This window comes from Poromitra crassiceps (genome assembly GCF_964638095.1).
Source record: "Poromitra crassiceps genome assembly, chromosome: 5".
Classification (NCBI taxonomy): domain Eukaryota; kingdom Metazoa; phylum Chordata; class Actinopteri; order Beryciformes; family Melamphaidae; genus Poromitra; species Poromitra crassiceps.
The window spans coordinates 30280731-30304060 of NC_139642.1; the positions used below are offsets into that span (position 1 = coordinate 30280731).

The 23330-nt window shown below is 45.7% G+C and overlaps 1 protein-coding gene and 1 pseudogene across 2 annotated transcripts in view; both read left to right on the forward strand.

Moving 5' to 3' along the window:
* Positions 1 to 23330, forward strand: part of dner (delta/notch-like EGF repeat containing) — a gene marked incomplete at both ends in the record, with an annotated part of 69006 nt that overhangs the window by 15017 nt on the left and 30659 nt on the right. The window lies entirely within an intron of this gene.
* On the forward strand, positions 5439 to 6633 carry LOC310777444 (lupus La protein homolog pseudogene; annotated as a pseudogene). Its single transcript has one exon. The product of its transcript is annotated as a lupus La protein homolog pseudogene (transcript).

The following is a 23330-nucleotide window of genomic DNA, read 5'->3' on the forward strand; positions in this document are numbered from 1 at the left end:
AGGGAGGGAGGCAGTGAAGGGGGGGAGAGAGGGAGGGAGGGAGTCAGTGAAGGGGGGAGAGAGGGAGGGAGGGAGTCAGTGAAGGGGGGAGAGAGGGACGGAGGGAGTCAGTGAAGGGGGGGAGAGAGGCAGGGAGGGAGTCAGTGAAGGGGGGGAGAGGGAGGGAGGGAGTCAGTGAAGGGGGGGAGAGAGGGAGGGAGGGAGTCAGTGAAGGGGGGAGAGAGGGAGGGAGGGAGTCAGTGAAGGGGGGGAGAGAGGGAGGGAGGGAGTCAGTGAAGGGGGGAGAGAGGGAGGGAGTGAGTCAGTGAAGGGGGGAGAGAGGGAGGGAGGGAGTCAGTGAAGGGGGGAGAGAGGGAGGGAGTCAGTGAAGGGGGGGAGAGAGGGAGGGAGGGAGTCAGTGAAGGGGGGACAGAGGGAGGGAGGGAGTCAGTGAAGCGGGGAGAGAGGGAGGGAGTCAGTGAAGGGGGGAGAGAGGGAGGGAGGGAGTCAGTGAAGGGGGGACAGAGGGAGGGAGGGAGTCAGTGAAGGGGGGAGATCGAGGGAGGGAGGGAGTCAGTGAAGGGGGGAGAGAGGGAGGGAGGGAGTCAGTGAAGGGGGGAGAGAGGGAATCAGTGAAGGGGGGGAGAGAGGGAGGGAGGGAGGGAGGGAGTCAGTGAAGGGGGGGAGAGAGGGAGGGAGGGAGTCAGTGAAGGGGGGGAGAGAGGGAGTCAGTGAAGGGGGGAGAGACGTCCGGCTGGCTGGCAGGTCTCTGTGGGGAGGAATGGATGGTGTCTGGACTCTGGACCGCCCGCTGTGCCGGAAGCTGCTTCACACACCTGCAGCACAGCGTGCCTCTGATCACATCAAGCCTCATTTCAGCAATCAATCGCTGTTTTGTCGCTGGGAGTTTTACACATTTAACAGAGTGCTTTTCTTCTAACTTACTGAAACCTTTTAACTCAAACTGCCTGTACTGAAGACAAATACTGTTTTTAATTTAATTTAAATTTAATCGAGTGGATTGAAGCTTTTTTTTTATCTAATCAAGTGTAGTAGCCTATTGAAGCTGTTTTAACTTATATTAATCACAAGTGTAGTAGACTAAGAAGATCATCAACAGGAGTCAAAGCTGTTTTGACTCTTGTCTAGTGCAGTATGATTTTTCAATTTGGAGAGACTTCTTTAGCGGAGAGACAATACAGTACGTAACAGGTAGGCTACTTGGGAAACCATAAGCAGGAATGATTTAATGCATGGGAACCCATACCTCTTTCCCCTTTTAAACTGAAACAAACAGACAGAACAAACTCCACTGAATCATGTTTGGAATTTGTCCCCCTCCGAGCATCCCTCTTGTCATCCACCTCTCTCGTCCTGCTGGCGAACGCTTCGTAGGCGGCGTTGCAAATGCACAGTCAGATGGTGCGGGCAGCTCAAACAGAGAGAGAATCTGCTTCTCTCGCTGTCATGGCTCCTGAACATCCCCCCCTCCTTCCTCATCGGGGACAAAACAAGTGGGAGGAGAGCGATGATGATACTGTACATGCCCAGTGTCAGCCGCCTACCAGGCCCACTTTTCTCTGCTGGCCCCATCCATTCCCCTCCTCTGATTACCATGGCGACGAAGCGATGACTGGCAAAGTCAGCCACAGGATCAACAGGTGGAGAGGACGGAACACCACACAGATCTCCTGTGTGTTTTTGGGCGTTTTCTGTCCCACATTAAAGGATAAGTTCACCCAAAAATGAAGATTTGGTAATTATCTACTCACCCCCATGCCGGTGGAAGATTGGGTCATGTTTTTTAGTCCACAAAACATTTGTGGAGTTTTCCAGGGAAAGAGAGTTACAGCATTCTCCTAAACAACTGAAGTGAATGGTGACAAACTAAAAAAAAACAAAAAAAACATACTGCTCGTCTGGCATAATCGAAGACTCCCAGAAGCCCTGTCAGCTGAAAGTCCTGTTTTCACTTTCACTTTAAGTTCACGGCTACAGTGAAGATTTCAGCTAAAAACAGGATGTAAATGATGTCTTCAAGTCACCTTGGCATCCCAGGGCTTCTGCAGACCAGAACAGCAGTATGGATTTTTTTTTAAGTTGGTCACCATTCACTTCGAGGATGTGATTGAATGATTCAACGCTGATCCAATCAGCGGGCTGTCAGCTGATCAGCTGGGGCGTAGCCTATATGACTTCCGTGTCATGAACTAATGCAATGCTTCATTTTTGAATTTATCGTTTAAGCTAAACACTCAAACACACTTCACTTTCATGGGCAAATTGCTCTCCAAACGATGAAGAGGTCGAGGGTCTTGAATAGAATGTACAGGAGGTGTTCTCCACATTCATTATTTTCCATGTCGCCTCTCTGTATGATTTTGTTCTCTTGGGAATTATTCCTGCGCAGAGTAACTGCCCCCGCTGTGACCGGACCCACTCAGAGGCAGGCAAATTGAATGGTAAAAATTGACTAACAGCAGTCGAGAACAGAATGTTCCAATTCCAATGTTTCAGTGACTTCTAACTGCCTGGGTTGTTGGGCCAGCTCTTGTATATTTTGCAGCCAAGGGCTTAATTTGAAAATCTGCTACATATCCTGTTTAATCTAGAGCAGTGATCTGGCCCGCGGGCAGGTTTCATCCGGCCCGCGAGATGTTTTGGAATATATATATATTTTTATTTTTATTTTTATTATTATTATTAAATTCGCACCCCATTATCATGAACTACGTGTGGCTAATAAGCAAGCTAAGAGTTCATTCATAAGTTAATTAACCTGCACTACAAGGAAGTATGTCAGTAGGTCATCAGGTGTAAACAAAGCCGCCATGATGCCACGCTGGAATTGAATCGCGCATTCAGCTACCTACCAAAAAACAAAAGAATCAACAAGATCAGGCGCGGACTGCATAATCGGGCACGTCGGGCAAATGCCCGGTGGCCTGGCCTGGCCTGGCCTGGCCTGCAAAAAAAAAAAAATGTGCCCGCAGTCAGGCCACTCACTGAACAGCAGGCCAGGCGCCGCCTACTGGTTTACTAGTGGTTTTATTACTTTATTCAGGGTTAAAGTGGGTGCATCTCATTGTAAAATTGGACTTGGCCCAAATTGGGCTTCAAACGGCCCAAATCGGGCTTCAAACGGCCCAAATCTGGCTTTAAACGACCCAAATTGGGCTTCAAACGGCCCAAATCTGGCTTTAAACGGCCCAAATTTTTCGGACGCTGGCACACGCGTCGGCCCGTATCGGCCTGGCCTGCTTGGTATCTAATGCCCGGCCTGAATTATGATCCGAGTCCGCCCCTGAACAAGATGCTGTCGAGAAAGAGAAAGGTTGACACGGAATGCAGGCAGTTTCAAGAGAAATGGAAAGAGCAGTATTTCTTTTGTGAAGTAAATGGGTAAATGAGTCGAATTGATTTTAGTAAAAAAAAAAATCCGGCCCCCATGAGGTCTCAGTTGAACAAATCCGGCCCTCTACCTAATATGAGTCTGACACCCCTGATCTAGAGGTTAAAGCACTTGCCTACCACCACGGAGACCCGGCCGGGTTCAATTCCCGGCAGCGGTACTTGGTCAGACGTTCCTACAGACACAATTGGCCGTGTCTGCGGGTGGGAAGCCGGTGGGGTATGAGTCCTGGTTGCTGCACTAGTGCCTCCTCTGGTCGGTCGATGCGCCTGTTCGGTGGGAGGGGAACTGCTGGGGGAAAAGCGCGATCCTCCCTCGCGCTATACGTCCTGCTGGTGAAACCCCTCGCTCTCAGGTGAAACGAGATGGCTGGTGACTGCACATGTATCGGAGGAAGCATGTGCTAGATCAGCATAGGGGGTGGAGCAATGACCGGGACAGCAGGGGAAATTTGCCAAGTACAATTGGGGATAAGATGGATGGGGGGATCTGTGAGAAGAAAAAACATGATCAAAGAGAGAGAGACAGAGAGAGACACACACGCACGCACACACACACACACACACACACACACACACACACACACACACACACACACACACACACACACACACACACACACACACACACACTCACACTCACACTCACACACACACACACACACACACACACACACACACACACACACACGCACGCACACTGTGCCTCTGAAGCTGCTACACAAAATCTGCTGTAATTTATGTTAACTCATTCCCCGCCTCTATAAGTTGGCTCAAAGTAGGTTAGCAACTTTTCATTCAGCCCATAATGATGAAACAGCATGTCAGAGCGAACAGTGAGAGGGCAGCCATCCAAATTATTAAGCCCTTTCTACTCCACAGAAGATCCTGCCTCTCATTTATTGGCTTGGAGAGGACAAAGACAGCTAGAGCCCATTGCTGTTGTCTCTGTGACTTCCCTGCACGGTGTGACGCATGATGCACATCAATACACACAGTCACACAGTGTCACACACACACACACACACACACACACACACACACACACACTGTTCTGCTCTCTCTGATTTCAATACATTTTTCAAGCTGTGAGTAGACGTCAGATGAGTGTGTCACTCTTAATATGCAACATGAAGAGATGGAGCACGCACGCACGCACGCACGCACGCACGCACGCACGCACACACACACACACACACACACACACACACACACACACACACACACACACACACACACACACACACACACACACACACACACACACACACACACACACACACACACACACACACACACGGGTATTGCCAATCAGCTGGCTGCCGGCCACTGATGACGTAATTTGTCCTCAGGGTTGTGAGTCAGTCAGCCTTCTGAAGGATGTCGCTTGAAAATTGTGATGTCATCAGTGATGTCATCGCACTATCACAGTGAGTGATGTCATCAGTGATGTCATCTGTGATGCTACAGTCAGCAGAATTGATGTCCAGATGCAATATGCAACTCTTATGTTCACGTTTGAATCTGTCTATTTGTAGCTGGGCAGCAGCTCTATAAGTCACTTGGTTGGTCGGTCGGTTGGTCCACACACAAAAAATTTGTCCACAAAATCATCAACGTCATACCTCCTAGGGACAACTTTAGGGAGCAGTGATGTCATCAGTGATGTCATTTATCGATGACATCATCAGTAGTGTCATGATACTGAGTGACATCATTAGGGAGAGTGGGCATGGCCGTGGTGAGACCGATAGAGGAAGCGAAGATAGTGTGTCTCCATCTGATATCCCACCGTCTCTGGCTATTTTAAATGTATTCCCATGGTCCTGCCTACAATCACAGCGACATATTGAGGCTGTTGGTGCTATCATCATCACATGCATTCTCCTTAGGCATCCTGCATTAATGCCTGCATTAAAGGCTTAAGCATCCTGCTTAAGCCTGTTTTGGTCTTCAACGTGCTCCGTAGCACGCAGCAGTTTTTCAGCGTGCGAGCAGCGTAGCGAGGTTAGAAGAACAGCAAGCGTTCCTGCCACATTCGAGTAATCATGGCAGAACATGAAGAGATGTCTCCAGTTGAGAAGAAAGTGGCACGACAAATTGAGCACTACTTTGGAGATCACAACCTCCCAAGAGACAAGTTTCTCCAACAGGTCCAACTTGATGATGGCTGGGTGCCTTTGGAGATTATCCTTAAATTCAAGAGACTGACGTGTTTAACCACAGAAACCAGCGTCATCGTTGCAGCCCTTCAGAAATCAAAGTCTGGCCTTTTGGAAATCAGCGAGGACAATAGTAAAATCAGGAGGTCTCTTGACAAACCCTTACCGGAAGTGAATGATGAATACAAAGACGCCCTCAAACATAAGTCTGTCTACATTAAAGGTTTTCCTCTTGAAACAACCCTTGATGAGGTTCAAGAGTGGCTGAATGGTAAAGGCAACATCGAAAACATTCAACTGAGGAGAAATCTGCAAAGGCAATTCAAGGGATCAGTGTTCCTCTGTTTTGACTCGGAAGAATCGTCCAAGAAGTTCCTGGAACGGTCAGACATCAAATCTTTCAAAGACAATGAGATGCTTGTGCTTTTAAGAGAAGACTACCACGCAAAGAGAGCAGAAGAGAGAAAACAGTTCAAAGCAGAGTCAAAAGCCAAAGCTAAACAGGACAAGGAACAACAGCAGAAACATGCAGAGGAAAAAGAAATGGGCCTGCTTCTGGGTGAACAGACAGGTTGCCTGCTGACATTTTCGGGAGAGCTTGAGAAAGTTTCAAGAGAAGACTTCCATGGCTTGTTCTCTGGACATGGGAAAATCAAATGGATTGACTTTACAAGAGGGGCCAAAGAGGGCACCCTGCTGTTTGACGGGAACGCAAAGGAAGCGCTGGTTAACGCGACAGGGGCGAACCGAGGACCTTTGCAAATCAAGGACAACGATGTTACATGGCAGGTGCTTGAGGGAGAGGTGGAGAAGGAGGTGCTGAAGAAGATAATTCGGGCTCAACAAGAACCATACAGCAACAGACCTAGGGGCAGAGGTGGCAGAGGAAGAGGAGGCCGAAGGGGCAGGGGTGGCAGAGACCAAGGCAGATCACAGTACCAAGGCAAAAAAGACCACATTTGACAGTGATAATGAGGATGATGCACCTCCAAGCCCAAAGAAGCACGAGAGAGACGCAGCAGAAGCAGCAGATGCTGACGCCTCCGTAGCAAAGGTTGGCAAAACTGAAAATGGATCTTAGTCGTAAGGTCATGTGACGCACACAACATGTATGGTCACATTTTGTGTTGAATTATTGATGTATATGTGTGAATCAGACTTCATGGGAGACTGTGACTTTAAATCATATTCCGAGTTACGCCACAGGAGGGCACCGTAGAGCGCTATTTGGTATAATGAATTGAGCCCCTGATTGAGCCACCCAAGCGAGCCTGCGTGACCAACACCACTAATGTCTCCCGTCTCTGCTGTTGCCTGTTAAAAACAGGTTGGTAACGTACCTTATCCTCATCCAGTACACAGAATGTAACGGTTACATGTCTAGCTTTGTCATTCTGAAGTTTGGTTCCAATGCATGGTTTAGTTAGTAGGAAACTTCCAGATCTTCTCATTGTCTAAAATGGATGCACGCGGATGTGTTAAAGTAGGCCGTGAGAAAATGGCGATTGCGTCATCAGTGTTTTCTTTGTCGTTGTTAGAGCTCCGTGACACTTTTGATTTTAAAGGAATTGAATTGAAGTTAGAACATCACATGCACCTGGAAAACAAAACATAGTGTAGCTATAAATGGGGACTCAGTTATTTGAATGTATGTTTGTTTTAGTTACCTATACCTGTGTAGATAGTCCACTGTAGCCACGTTCTGAGGAGAGAGGAGGAGTTTGGCTGTTACTAAAAGGTAAGGTGACCAGATTTATCAAATAAAAATCGGGGACATTTCCAGTCCGGCAATCAATATATTATAAAAAATATCCAATGTTATTACCTATGAAATAATAATGGGGGATGATTCCAGTTTCATTTATTTTGTCCATGGCTGTTGTACTGTAATAAACAGTACAACCCCCCCCCCCCCCACACACACACACACACACACACACACACACACACATACACACGTACACACGTCATTCATTGTGCCCCTTTACAAAATGTCAATGTGTTCCCCAGCAGCATTGGCCTGGCCTTGCCGGATGTTTTATGAATAGCCTCAGATCTCAAAAAGTATTTTCGGTGGAGTCCTAATTGCTTCTTCATTGTTCAAGATCTAGTGAAAGAGCTGCAGCAGAACATGTAAACACTTGTTGGATGCCTGGATCAAAACATTGACTCATAGAATCCATTCTCATTCAGATATCTTGAGAACGGTCAAGGGTCCCCTTTGAAATTGACCATATATGCCGGTTTTTCAAAATTCATTATTTAGCCCCCTTCCCGACAAGGTAGCATGGCACTGTTGGTCCCAACGGATGCTGTAGGTCATTTAAGAATGAGCCTGCTAGAGCTAGAGTCATATCGGCCACAGACGGCAGTAGAAAATCGGGGACATTTTCAGGGACAGCTCCAGCCGGGGACAGGTCACCAAAAACAGGGACTGTCCCCGAAAATCGGGGACGTCTGGTCACCTTACTAAAAGGAGAATGGTGAATTTAGTAAATGTAATGATGACAATACTTACCTGTTATATTTACCATAGCAGTTTTCTTTTGTTGTGTTACATTGGTTTTTGTTTTGGATCAGTAGGCTGCTTCAATATTACTAAAAATAAAGTAAAAATACGTTAATGTCAATGCCTACAGGAGTAGTAAATTAATGTGGTTTCAACCATAGAGAATTTGCACAATGCAGTGGCTGCTCGCATCACCTTGACATGCACCTTGACACACACATGCACGTACACACACACACACACACACACACACACACACACACACACACACATACACACATGCACACACGCCCTGAACATAATTCAAATCAAATTGGGGGATTTAGGCATGAACACACAGGGTCAGACAGACACAGATTGATCATGTATAATATACCATCTTTATTTATTGCCCTTTTAATGTGGGGAAACATCGCATATGGCAGCTTTAATATGCAATAACAATCTAAAAACGCCGTTTATCTGCCAGTGCATCTGTTGGTGAGTTACACCCAGCTGCCCGGATCACAAGAGCCCCCCCCATCCATTTTGGTTCCTGTCTCGTAGAATAAGAAGACAGACAGCGCTGTCCCCATCCCTCAAGAAGAGAGGGCCGAGTCCCCTGTAGCTCCAGCTCTACTTGGATGGTTATAAATATAGAGCCTTGCTTTCACCTCGCTGCAACACCACCTCTCTTAAATCATTCTCCACTCACATTAGTATTCACCCTACTCCTCCCTCCACCTCCTCCTTCAACTCTTGTCTCTCATTTTCCTGCATCAATCTCACCCCCCTCTCTCCTTCCCTCTCGCTCAACATCAGCATCAGCATCTGAGGTAATTGTCTTTTAAGGGATGATGTTGGGCAATCATGCCTAGTAATTTAATATGATTTGTTTGATGACAGGGACCCTGCCGGAGCAAAGTACATGTTATCTTGCTTGGCTTTTGAGTGACATATCTTGTGTGTGTGTGTGTGTGTGTGTGTGTGTGTCTACCAAAACACTGGAACAAAAAGGAATGATGGTGGTTAAGACTAAGAGGAAAAGAGAGGATTTAACAAAGAATGATGGAATAAACACACAGCTACTAGCAGATTACAGCTAAGTCGCTAGCAATTATGCAACTGTTCTCTGTTTATAATTGTTAGCACTAGAAAGAAATGTTATCCGTTTGTAGAGTGCTGCCAGTGGATCCAAATTTGATAAATTTAGTTTAAATCTGGTCAAATAAACTGTTTGGATGGAAATTTGGGAGCATGGAATGAGGTTTTACTCCATTACATGTTCCTCTTATGTTTTGCTGTTGATGCAGCAAGACGGTGTGAAATGTATCAGGGTGATAGAGCATGTTTGTGTGGGTCCAAATATGAAAGAAGTGTTGCCCTTTGAAGCCATTGGGCTAGGCAGGAAGTGATGGGGAAGTTGCAGAGAGGGAGGGAGGGAGGGACTCTTTGATGTGCAGAAATAGATAACATTAAAGGCTAGTGTGATGAAGAATATAAAGCAGATAGGAACCGTTTGAGGAGTTTTCATCCCAAAATGCGACAGCCATTTCAAAACAAGTTACAATGTGTTTTGAGGATAGAACCATGTTTATTTAAAGTGTAACTTACCCCCAAAACATGACTTTGGGGGTGGTGTGTGAAGAATTCTGGTCAAAATTTCCACATTTGAGACCAAACTGTTGCCATTAGGGATGTTCATTTTGAAAAATTTCCATAATCGAAAATCAGGAAAATTAACGATCAATTATCGATTAATCGATTATCGATAGCGTAATAATAATAATAATAATAATAATAATATATATATATATTTTTACTCTGTTCTGGTAATAACGTTGCACGTTCTCGGCCAGCTATAATGGCGATGCCGCTGTGTAGTAAGAATATCAGCCACGAGCGCTGTGGCCAGGTAAACAAACATGTTACATGTCAGGTTACATGATGTAAGGCAATCGGCGTCAAGAGTCAAATCAACAGGCCTGAGCCTCACTGAGGTCCGCAGACCGCTGGGTGCGTTTGTTTGTGTCCCCGGCGCATGCCGGTGTGAATTCCCCATGTTTAAAACAGTTCTTTTGGCACAAAGGCCCGTGCCCAGCCAGAAATCTAGAGACTATATGAAGCTCCACCTCACGTTAGTCGGCTGTGCAATGGAGTGGGGCGAGGAGGAACGAATTCCACCCAAACCTAGTCCGCATTTTTTTTTAATTTTTTATAATAACAATAATCGATCCAAATTCCACATGATCGATTCAATTCCTTAACGATCAATTATCGATTTTCGATAATTGATCAACATCCCTAGTTGCCATTGTATCATTTGTATCATTTTCAGCAGCATAAGTTCCCTCTATGGGTTGAACACTGCTTTTTTTTTGCCCTCAAATGAATGGGATATTTGGTACATCGTGACGTCACGGTGGGTTTAGCACGCTCCCCACTCATGTGAATTTTTTTTTTCTCCCTCCATTGATTATTACTGTAGTTCACGCGGCACGAGACCTTTAAGAGCAATGCATCTATGGGTAATGCATACTGTGGCTAATGTTAGCCGCTAGTTAGTTATGTTACATGGCAGTAAAACGCCACTAAATGACCAAATTGATAGAACTTTTAACCATTTCGAGTAACACTGTTTCCATACGGATCACCAGCGTTAGTTTGTTGTTTATAACGTGGCTATATTCATAACGTTTTATATCTCGGATGCGTTAAAGTGTTGTAAAGTGTTTATTTAAGACATAGACCGAGAGAGAAGTTGGCTCGTTTCCCATAGAGTTGAATGGATGTTCCCGGGAGTGCTACACAAGCTGCGCCCCCCACTGGCCATTTGAGAGAATGCAATTTCCGCATCGGCCTCAAAAAGAGAGGGGCTGTGTTGGGGACTGGGTGAGACACTGTGACTTAGTGGCCTAATAGTATTATACTGATGTGGTGAAACACTGTGACTTAGTGGCCTAACAATATTATACTGATGTGGTGAAACACTGTGACTTAGTGGCATATCCCACAGTGTGAGATCAATATGACAGATAAGCTCCTTTCAGGCAGTATTCTGAATCTATTGGAAACACCTTATCGCAAATCTTTAGATGCCACTCTCCAATTCGGCACACATATGATCCCCCAAGAAGCACTTTCTGAACGAGAAATCTCATCTTTTGGAAGTGGTTTGCTCTGCTTTCTATACTGAGAAGATTGTGTGAATCACGGGCAAAACGTTTCTAAGTGTTTAAATATATTTGGAATGTGTGCTTCTTATCGGAATATGTTATGCCGAATTAGAGACAGGCGTACAAGTATTCATAAAACATCTAGGTGTTTCCATAAAAAGTCTCAACTCGTATTGTACCATGTATAACAAAGTTGCCAACTTTAAATGGAGCTAGCCGCCCATGAGAGAATGAGTGGGCTCAGCTAGGTGAGTTGTAAGTGCACAGAAGGGACATGAGTCACATGATTGAAGATGGATCAAATTAATATTTTCGATCTTGCGCATTCTATGGCCGGCCGAGTTGTCATTTGGGTCATTGGTGTTGTTTTGTACTGCTATTTTACATTAAAGTCTATGGCAAGTGTCTTGTGGTTTCCCCCCGGAAAAGGTGTTCGGGATGTGTTTGCTGTTTTGATGTAACGGGCCAATCCCAAAATGTTGATGTTTTAAAATAAGGTAAAAAATGTATAGAAGCCTGCTAACGTTGGCCTACTGTTTTACCCCTGACTGCAAATTCAAATTCCACCTTATATGCTATATATATATATCCCAACTTCCCTCCCACAGTAATATAATAACCTGAGGACATACACTGATGCCCACAATCTTCCAGAGAAAAATAATGATATTGAACTTGTGCTAAAATCACACAGTGTGTCAGGGGCTGTATGTGAGGAGAGGATGTGATCTTCCAGTGTGACGCTCTCTCCACTCTTCCCACTTTAACTCTCTCTGAAATGTGTCAATCATCCAAAAGATATGAGCTCTGACAGCTGACACTTCAATTTGTTACACAGAGTGCCTTCTTCATCTTACTCCCAAATTGACTCCCAGGGAAAAATGCGATCAAAAGCGAGCAGCTACCTGACGTACATGTGTAAAAGTCTGTGAGGATCACAATCTCTTGGAACCACAAGCTTCTCACAAGTTTCTCCATCCTCTGTATTCCTCTCTTCTTTCCCCTGAAAGGAAGCTATTTTAGGAGAAGTGGAGAGAAGGAGGAGAAAACATTAGCCTATGTTTATAGGGAGATCAATGCAGGAGACCAATTGTATTGACGTTTCATGGTGCTGAAGCTAGGGTGGATTGTCACAGGAACCATTTATTTTCCCAATTTTCCAGGAATCATTCAAGTTTAAACTGATTTGTAACACGTAAAAAACACATGTAAAACGAAGGGCACTCGGAGAGCGCAAACCTCCCTCAAGCCCAATACTCCAGTCTGCTATGATAAGCACATTTTGTGAGTCAGATCAGAACCCTGACCCACCCACATCCCTCCAGCCAACCCAACACTTGAACCCTGACTCTCTACGACCTTCCTATCCCTACCTACGACCCCTTTCCCCTAGCCCCACCTCCTTTCCTTCCCACGCCCCCTCCCACCACCCAGATACACCTAGCTACTCCCCTACCCAGCCCTCGAATCCCCACTCTCTATGACCTTACTATCCCTAGCTACATAAAGCACTTTGAGCTGCATTTTATGTTCTGAAAGGTGCTATATAAATAAAGTGTAGTATTATTATCATTATTACTGTTGTTGTTGTTGTTGTTATACTATTATTATTATTACAGCCCCTTTTCCCTAGCCCCGCCCCCTCCCTTGACCCGACCCAGATCGGATCCACTCCTAAATGTATTCGCCAATGTTACACCCTCCCACCATCATGAAAATCAGCCCAGTACGTAACGGCCAAATGGCACCAAAAACATAACCGCCTTGGTGGAGGTTAAACAAGGAAGAAAGAAAGAAAGAAAGAAAAGGAAATGGGTCACAAGACAAATCTATTTTTATTTTCTGTAGCTTTATTAAGGCGGCTAAAGTGTTGTGGTGTTGCAGTTAATTTGCCTTCAAGCAGCTGGATTTATCCTGTCAAAAATAGCTTGTGTATTATATGAATAGCCTTGTCATCTGTTTGCACCTCAGTCTTAATATCACTAGACAACTGTCACTCTCTTCAACTCAGCCTGCTCTAAACGAGACAGGCCACTCCAGGACTGTCTAATTATTTAACAAAGAGCTTTTTATATGGTAGCTTCTTAAGTTTCTTAAGTTTTCAGTTTCTTAAACTAAGGCTCAGGACCTAAATGGGTCACTGGCCTGTTTCTGTTGGGTCTACAATCCACATGACTGCACAAGACTGCGCCAATATGACACGGGTCCCAAGGCAACATCCAATTTATTCAGTTTGACTCCCAGGCTGAGAAGAGTGAAGATGCCCTCCTGTAGGTGACACAGACACCAGGCTGAGAAGAGTGAAGTTGCCCTCCTGTAGGTGACACAGACAGACACCAGGCTGAGAAGAGTGAAGACGCCCTCCTGTAGGTGACACAGACACCAGGCTGAGAAGAGTGAAGACGCCCTCCTGTAGGTGACACAGACACCAGGCTGAGAAGAGTGAAGATGCCCTCCTGTAGGTGACACAGACACCAGGCTGAGAAGAGTGAAGATGCCCTCCTGTAGGTGACACAGACACCAGGCTGAGAAGAGTGAAGTTGCCCTCCTGTAGGTGACACAGACAGACACCAGGCTGAGAAGAGTGAAGACGCCCTCCTGTAGGTAACACAGACACCAGGCTGAGAAGAGTGAAGATGCCCTCCTGTAGGTGACAGACAGACACCAGGCTGAGAAGAGTGAAGACGCCCTCCTGTAGGTAACACAGACAGACACCAGGCTGAGAAGAGTGAAGACGCCCTCCTGTAGGTGACACAGACACCAGGCTGAGAAGAGTGAAGATGCCCTCCTGTAGGTAACACAGACAGACACCAGGCTGAGAAGAGTGAAGACGCCCTCCTGTAGGTAACACAGACAGACACCAGGCTGAGAAGAGTGAAGATGCCCTCCTGTAGGTGACACAGACAGACACCAGGCTGAGAAGAGTGAAGACGCCCTCCTGTAGGTAACACAGACACCAGGCTGAGAAGAGTGAAGACGCCCTCCTGTAGGTAACACAGACAGACACCAGGCTGAGAAGAGTGAAGACGCCCTCCTGTAGGTAACACAGACAGACACCAGGCTGAGAAGAGTGAAGACGCCCTCCTGTAGGTGACACAGACAGACACCAGGCTGAGAAGAGTGAAGACGCCCTCCTGTAGGTAACACAGACAGACACCAGGCTGAGAAGAGTGAAGACGCCCTCCTGTAGGTGACACAGACACCAGGCTGAGAAGAGTGAAGATGCCCTCCTGTAGGTAACACAGACAGACACCAGGCTGAGAAGAGTGAAGATGCCCTCCTGTAGGTGACACAGACAGACACCAGGCTGAGAAGAGTGAAGACGCCCTCCTGTAGGTGACAGACAGACACCAGGCTGAGAAGAGTGAAGACGCCCTCCTGTAGGTGACACAGACACCAGGCTGAGAAGAGTGAAGATGCCCTCCTGTAGGTAACACAGACAGACACCAGGCTGAGAAGAGTGAAGACGCCCTCCTGTAGGTGACAGACAGACACCAGGCTGAGAAGAGTGAAGACGCCCTCCTGTAGGTGACACAGACAGACACCAGGCTGAGAAGAGTGAAGACGCCCTCCTGTAGGTAACACAGACAGACACCAGGCTGAGAAGAGTGAAGACGCCCTCCTGTAGGTGACACAGACAGACACCAGGCTGAGAAGAGTGAAGACGCCCTCCTGTAGGTAACACAGACACCAGGCTGAGAAGAGTGAAGATGCCCTCCTGTAGGTGACAGACAGACACCAGGCTGAGAAGAGTGAAGACGCCCTCCTGTAGGTAACACAGACAGACACCAGGCTGAGAAGAGTGAAGATGCCCTCCTGTAGGTAACACAGACAGACACCAGGCTGAGAAGAGTGAAGACGCCCTCCTGTAGGTAACACAGACAGACACCAGGCTGAGAAGAGTGAAGATGCCCTCCTGTAGGTGACAGACAGACACCAGGCTGAGGAGAGTGAAGACGCCCTCCTGTAGGTGACAGACAGACACCAGGCTGAGGAGAGTGAAGACGCCCTCCTGTAGGTGACACAGAGACCAGGCTGAGAAGAGTGAAGACGCCCTCCTGTAGGTGACAGACAGACACCAGGCTGAGAAGAGTGAAGACACCGTCCTGTAGGTGACACAGACAGACACCAGGCTGAGAAGAGTGAAGATGCCCTCCTGTAGGTGACACAGACAGACACCAGGCTGAGAAGAGTGAAGATGCCCTCCTGTAGGTGACACAGACAGACACCAGGCTGAGAAGAGTGAAGATGCCCTCCTGTAGGTAACACAGACAGACACCAGGCTGAGAAGAGTGAAGACGCCCTCCTGTAGGTGACACAGACAGACAAACGGAATGCTGCCTTAATTCGAACACTTTCATGTTACAGTATGCAGGGAATCTAGCTTTAGCTACATGTAATGTGGAGTTGCTGTGCTTGCTTTAATGAAATGGATGCAATCAGAATGACATGAATTAATAAAGTATGGCTTGCAGCTTGTTTTTATGCTTATTTAATTGATGAGATCACTTGATGTTATGAAATCTTTGCTGCAAATAGTGTTGTTTGTTTTGAGCCAGTTCAGTGGAATAAAGGGTGAGAGGTGTCTGCTGTTGGGTAGCAGTACGCTCAGCATGGCAAAGCAGTGTATTGAGGCTGTTTTAGGAGAATGCAAGAGCCTCACATCTATTTTTGCATATTACAGATTCACAACACACAAGTGATGTCTCAGCCTTCATTCTGCTGCTGTCCAACATTGCCTCTACCTGAAGCATTTATTTACCATAGAAGACTCCTGACCGTGTTCGAAATAGGAAGCTGTTACCGACAGAGGAGCCAAAATGGCTGTGTCATTATAGCGGTTTCTCTGCCAACAGTAGAAGTGATGGGGCTGGGTAATGAGGGGTTTCATGCTGGGCGGTTTTCTGACTGACGGCATATGATTTACCTTTTTATTTGAAATTTTCCTTCCAAGATGACATCTCATGAATTTCCCATGATGCAAAATAAACTCTGTTCAACACCAAGACTGAAGGCAATTTCTCCCACCTCTAAAGTTCTGCCTGGGTGAAATAACCACTTATAAAGTCACATAACTCTACATAGCCACAGGAGATAGCATGTTTTTTTCTCCTGAGACAAGAAGAAAAATAAGAAAGTTTAATGAAACTAGAAGTGAAACTAGAGAGTGCAGTCCTCCGCCAAGGCCAATATTCCTGTCTGCCATGATATGCAACTTTTGTGGGTCAGATCAGAACCCTAACCCTGACCCACCAACATCCCCCCAGCCACTCCGCATACCCCACCCCTCGAACCCCGACTCCATGACCTTCCTATCCCTAGCTATGGCCCCTTTTCCCTATCCCTCGCCCGCTCCCCTGATGTGACCCGGATCCGATCCGATCCCAAATGTAATGGGTTCTTCCTTGGCCCATGCTACACCCTTCCACCAAGTTTCATGAAAATCATAGTTTTTCCATAATCCTATAACAAACAAATAAACAGACAAACTGCACCGAAAACATCACTGGAATAATGAGCACAAGCTCTGAAATGCAGATTGCATGCTGTGTACAAAAAGTAGGCCCTATATGTGAAGATAGGTTAGCTAATGGTTTCTACAAAAAAACAAAAGCTGCTACAGTAACATTGCCTGTGAACAAAAAATAATAATAATTCTGCCAAGGGTGGAAATGTTTGCCACAGTCTTGCATCATGATGTGTGAAATAAAATCAGTGGCATGCAACACATCTTGTTCTTCTGGCAACATTTCACTCAGTTTATTAGTACAATGCATTTCTTATTCTTTACAAGGGAAAGCTCACCCAGGCTGCAGGGTTATACTTCATTGTATTGTATCTATGGGTACATTGTTGCATTTTTCACAAAAGCAAACTTTTACATATCAATAATATACTGTTCTATGATGCAGCTGATTAGTGATTTCTCACCCTGACCCTGCCTACTGTTAGTGCTTGTTCACACTATAGGCAGAACATAGGCAGAACTGAAGCTTGAGGCAGGCTCAAGCTGAACTGACGCTTAACCGGTAACACCAGGAGCAGTCTCTTTTCCCCAGCACCTTGCTCGGTGCCCCTTGAACCCGCCCACCACAACTCCCATTGAATTCATGCCTGGCAGCTTCAAGCTTCATGCGTCACACCTGGAAAATAGGACCGAATCCTGAACGATCGCTTCAGCGTGGCGTGGCGTGCAGTTCGGTTAACGGTCTCACCTGTTAACAAGGATGCCGAAATGAAACTGTGTGGCTTCAGCGTGGCTTCGGCGTATGGTGTGAACGGCCACTTACGGTTGGGGTTTAGCTTGGTGTATCTTTTAGCCTTTTAATATAACTAGAAATAGAGTGCGCTTCACATGCTCGTTTCTAGCGTCCTGCCTCGCCCGCTGAACTGGCAGTGTTCATTCCTACCGTGCCTCCTCCTCGTCCTCCTCCTCCTCCTCGCCCACCCCTGGGAGTTAGACCGCCCTGGTCTGGAACACAGTGGTCTCCAAAGCCTCCGGGACACACTCAAATTCATCCTGAATCACTGATATAATTTATAGAATTGGTGAAGTCACCGGTTATGTCACTTGAGCACTCAATAATGTCATTAGTGAGTGATGTCATCAGGATGATGTCACCAGATGTTGTCATCATTGCTCGAGTGACATAACATAATTAGGGCAATCATCATTAGGTAATTAGGATTATGGGACGATTAGAAGCAGCTTTATGATTTTGTTTTCTGTGAATGGCATGTAGGCCTATTGGAATATAAGTTTCATTTTTAGATAGATATATTTTATACAGCTGCGGTAAGAAAAACTCAAACTGCAATTATAGGAGATAGAACGACACTATTGAGGGATGATTTTCAATTATTATTTTGTCACTATCATGAATTAAATATTTTTTATTGTAGCTGGATTGCTGCTGCTCATTATATGCTGTGCATGCAAGATAAAAATTACCGCTGGAGATATAAAGGTTTAATTTGCTTCATCCAGCTAATTACTGTGTGAGTGATTATATAATTACAGTGTGTGTGTTCTGGTTGTTAATGGCCAAATAGTTCAAATTCCCTTACCTTGGTGGTGATACATTGTGCTTCACGGCTGTCGATTTGATCGTTGAGCTGAAGGAGAAATCTTTGGAGAATAACTCTTTACTCTACTGTGTGTGTGTGTGTGTGTGTGTGTGTATGTACTGTATGTGTGTGTGTGTGTGTGTGTGTGTGTGTGTGTGAGAGAGAGAGAGAGAGAGAGAGAGAAAGAGCCTCTTGTGCGTATATGTACAGTATGCAATGTGTCTCTTGTGTATAGCCTATGTGTGTCCTCTTGCATGCATGTGTGTGTGTGTATCCGTGCGTGTGTCTGTGTGTGTGTGTGTGTGTGTGTGCATGCGTGTGTCTGTGAGCGTGTGTGTGTGTGTGTGCGCGCGCCCGCGCGTGTGTGTGTGTGTATGTGTGTGTGTGTGGTACATGGCCTGTGGGACGCAGGCTTGCATTCGCTCTCCAGCTTTATTGCCTGATATTTGCTCTGCTCCTGTGAGATTACGCAATGCAGAGAGAGAGATGCTCTAGTTTCTCTCTGTACTTCTCTGCATTCAGCAAACTAACGCTTGTCAAACACACGCACACTCCTAAAAATAAGATAGATCTAGATGCATGTATTATTAACTGCATCTCTCATTAGTAAAACATGGAATATAAGATCCTTGGTGTGACACATTACATCAAGTTTCTCCTGACAACACTACTATGAGAACAACGTATTATCTACTGGAGTCGAGAAGTATATTTGCAGAGATTCTGTTCTATTATTCTCCATCTTTGCTTTAGGCTACATATTTACTTTTGAATTCTTAGTTATTCAATAACTATTGTGAGTAATCGGTTTTGTATTCAATAGGTTGCTTAGAAATTGACTGATTTCCAACTGAATGAGTGAATGATGCGTTGATTCAGAAGTGGTCAAATTGTTTTATTTCTGATTGAAACAAAACTTCATGATAAGCAACATGCATGTCGTGTTTTTTTACACCGTTTTTTTCTTTCTAGACTGTTTATAAACCATTTTTACACCTATTAGACTGAGGATAACAAACAGTTATGCTGTAGTTGTAGTTTATTAAAGGAAAAGAAATACATCCTCCTGCCAATCAGGATCAAGTTTCCACCCAGGACCTCTTGTAGGCTAATTATAAACCACCCTCGTTGTGCAGTAGATATAATTGAGAGTGTAGGAGTTCTCTAAAGACTGAGGTACAATCCAGTCTAGATAGCCCATCTCATTACATGGAACATCTCAGACCTCTCCACACTCGCACATGGAAAACCTTTCATGTCTAGAAGTGATGTTCTCCCACCGGCCACCTCCACGGAGCCACGCCATAGCGCTTATTTGCACACCATTCTCCACTCCACCAGTGAACAGAGGACTAGCTTAGACTATACTTCTCTTCTAACAAGGCAATCTCAATCTCTCTCTCTCTCTCTCTCTCTCTCTCTCTCTCTCTCTCTCTCTCTCTCTCTCTCTCTCAACTCAGGATCACAGAAATTAATTGGGATGTGAACAGCTGTCTGGAGACTGATTGTGGTGGGGGTTCAAACCCATAGCTAACACACCCTGCATGCCGACTCACTGTGGCATGGCTGCAGGACAGTGACTGCTGCAGGCGACCAGCAACATCTTATCAGGAAGCATAAGGTCCCTCAGGCTTTAAGTGGAACTTTATGAGACCAATGTATCCTCTCTGAAATCCTGCTGAGATCGGCTTGTTTGTGCGCGAATGTTTGCAGCTGTCGGTGTGTGTGTGTGTGTGTGAGAGAGAGAGAGGGAGTGCGAGAGAGAGAGTGATTAAGCAAAAATACCTGTGATATTTGTAGTCTCTCAGCAGGGGGCATTGGCAGATTGACTGAGGATGGGGAGCGATGATAAACAGTGCAAATAGTTTGATGAGAAGTAATTCTTGTGGGACGGCTTGTCTTTCCATAGAACAATGTGCTTCTTTGGGCAAAATATTGAGAGTGAAGCTGTGGGGGTGAGGGGCGTGAAAACACACACACACACACACACACACACACACACACACACACACACACACACACACACACACACACACACACACACAGACACACACACACACACACACACACGCACACACACACACACACAGACACACACACACACACACACACATACACACACACAGTGTGTAAGCTAATTGCTCTCACGTTACCTAGCTACTGTAGCTATGGCAACACATCTTGATCATTACAGAAGGGCCGCAGAACAATTTCAGAGTGATATCGGCTTCTCAGGGTGTCACATAATAGCTGTTACTGTGTGTGTGCGTCCATGAGGATGTTGTTAGTGCTTGACGGTGAATAATACGCTGTTCATTTATTTACATGTAACATAACAATACAAGACGCCTACAAACACGCAACGTTGCATCGTAACAAACTAAGGAACGCGCTTGTTTGTTACAAACGGTCACGTCTGTCTTCTGTATGAACCACATGATAAGCCTCAGCATTACATCACTACCTCAGGTCCGCCTCCTGATGGACAGCCATAAAAGTACAAATCATATGCAAGCAGGTGTGTGTGTGTGTGTGTGTGTGTGTGTGTGTGTGTGTGTACTTTGAGTCGTCCAGAGATCGCTCTTACAACTAATTGAGTTGTGTTTAGGTGCAATCTGGCCATTAAAGTGGCCCCCTGCAGCATTATCACCTATAGCAAATGAGTTGCCCATAAACATGAAGTGGCTGATAAAGTGCTGAAATGGGCCACTCGATAATCTGCTGGTACGAAGCATCTGACCTCAGCCCAGATAGGCATAAAAGCACTATTCTTAAACTAAAATCCTTCAAGATATTTATTGAAATGATGAGATGTTTAGCTGATTTCCACATTTGTAACTTCAATTTAAGGATTGCATGCTCCTTATCTACTCCTTGGTCTCATGAAGCACTGACATTTTGGAGATACAAATTTTCACCTGACAGTATTGATTTGTGGAATAATCTCTAATGAGTTTCATTTTGAACACCATATTCAATGATCATGCTGCCGGGTTGTTTTCTCCTCATCACATGATGCCTGCTGTTTGCCACCCACTTACTTTGTGATATCAGCCCTTCACAGAACTGTATCTAAATACTGTCAACATTGTTCAATAGGCTATTATGTCTATGATTCTACTTGATCGTTGCAAAATGTAATTGTTACTTATACAACAGGTTCCACTATATCACTCCGCTTCACAGCTGTTCTAATCAACAAAACGCTTCACAGCTGCTCTAATCAACAAAATGCTTCAAGCAATATCACACGAGAGGGAGTGCGTTGTCTAAAATGTTTCACAGCTGCTCTAATCAACAAACCAACACCAGCCTGCAGTTAATTAGGCTACATTTTCGGCAAAGCGGGAAGCTGAGGGGACTATTTTTTTTGGCGGAGGAATAAATAGAGAAATCATATATTTTCTCAGCTTTTTGTCATTTTTTTAATCAGCTTTGTTTAATAGAACTGTTGTATAAAAGCAATATTGCACTCGAGGTCGTGCTGTTGTTGTCTAATATCGTCACTGCTGTGATTATCTTCGGCACTCGGCCTGCGGCCTCGTGCCTATGACCGAATCACAGCCGTGACTATATTAGCCAACAACAGCACTCCCTCTCGTGTGATATTGCTTAGTTCTAGAATACACCTCTTGGTGCTTTGTATTCTAGAACTACTGGGCCTGGCCCCCAAGTGGCTGGATCTCCCTCCTAGGGTGCTCGCCACCATTCGGAACCAGAGGACTCCTTCCACCAGAACCTTATATGGTCCCAGGTGAAAGCTGTTCCAAAACTGGTGCCGAAGAGAGTGCCACAGTCCTCATCTTTGTTCTGAGAAAGCCATTGTGGTTTTCCTCCAGGACTTGATTGGTGAGGGCAGAACCTTTTCCACATTAAAGATCTACCTGTCATCCTTATCGGCTGGCCACTTGGGTCTTGGAGGTAAAACCATCGGCCAGAATTATCTGGTGCGTGTTTTTATGAAGGGGGCCCACAGCGACCTCCCTGTATGCGAGACCCTAGTGCTCTCATTAGATTTGGCTGTGCCAGAGCCAGCAGTAGGCTGGCTCTGGCATCATCTAAGAGAGTTAGCGACTTACACATGCTCTCTGTCCACCCTCAGTTTGCCCCAGGGGATGGAAAGGTGACTATGATCCCCAACCCGGCCTTTGTGCCGAAGGTTGTGGGTTCTTGTTATCTATCTAACCACCAAATGCCACCAACTCTAGTGGCCTTTACTGCTCCTCTAGGGGAGCAACGGGCTCAGAGTTGATGCCCAGTCCATGCCCTCGACTTGTGGGATGTCTTCATCCTTTCATCCTGGGCCCTCTTTAGGGGAGTGCCTATTCAGGACATTTGTGTGGCAGTGAGTTGGTCCTCCTCGCGCCTCCCTTTTGTTCAGTTCTATTCACCACGCCCACTTTTTCTCTCTTCCGCGTTCGACGCAACGTATTTGTTCTTCCGGTTCAGCGCTAGTTGGCGGCCATTTTCAAAATAAAACGTCAGTATGAATGAAGTTTGGCAACATTCAGAATTAAGCTACACTGCGGCCAACTTCAGTTACATGTTCATAACGTTACTGCTGCGAGGAGCCGGTCGGCATTTAACGTTAGTTACAAAAGCACGTCGACAGTGTTTTCTCACTGCCAGTAGCCTAACTACAGTAGGGTTTGACAGATAGCTAGTCCGACCGGTGTCAGCACAGTCAGCGCTCCCGGTCCTCGCTGCTCGTTAAAGATTTCCAATAGGCGTTATTCTGATAAACTGGTCACATATATGTTACGTTATCACCCGACAAATATTAAAACTTTAAAACAGTTTGGGGTTTTTTTTAGCTTGAAAACAGCTTTTTGGCAAGTCTAAATGACTGCGGTAGGCGTACTCTACTTCTGTGTTTAAAACCGGAAAGACGATTACGAAATGACGCCATGCAGAAGCGTCCTTGTATGGGCAAAGAATAAGGTGAATAGACTGGATGTCTCAGACCCGTGCGTGGCACAGGTCAGGCGGTCTTGGGACACAGTTAAAGAAGCTGGCAACCTCCCTTAAGGTTGGAGCTACAGTATA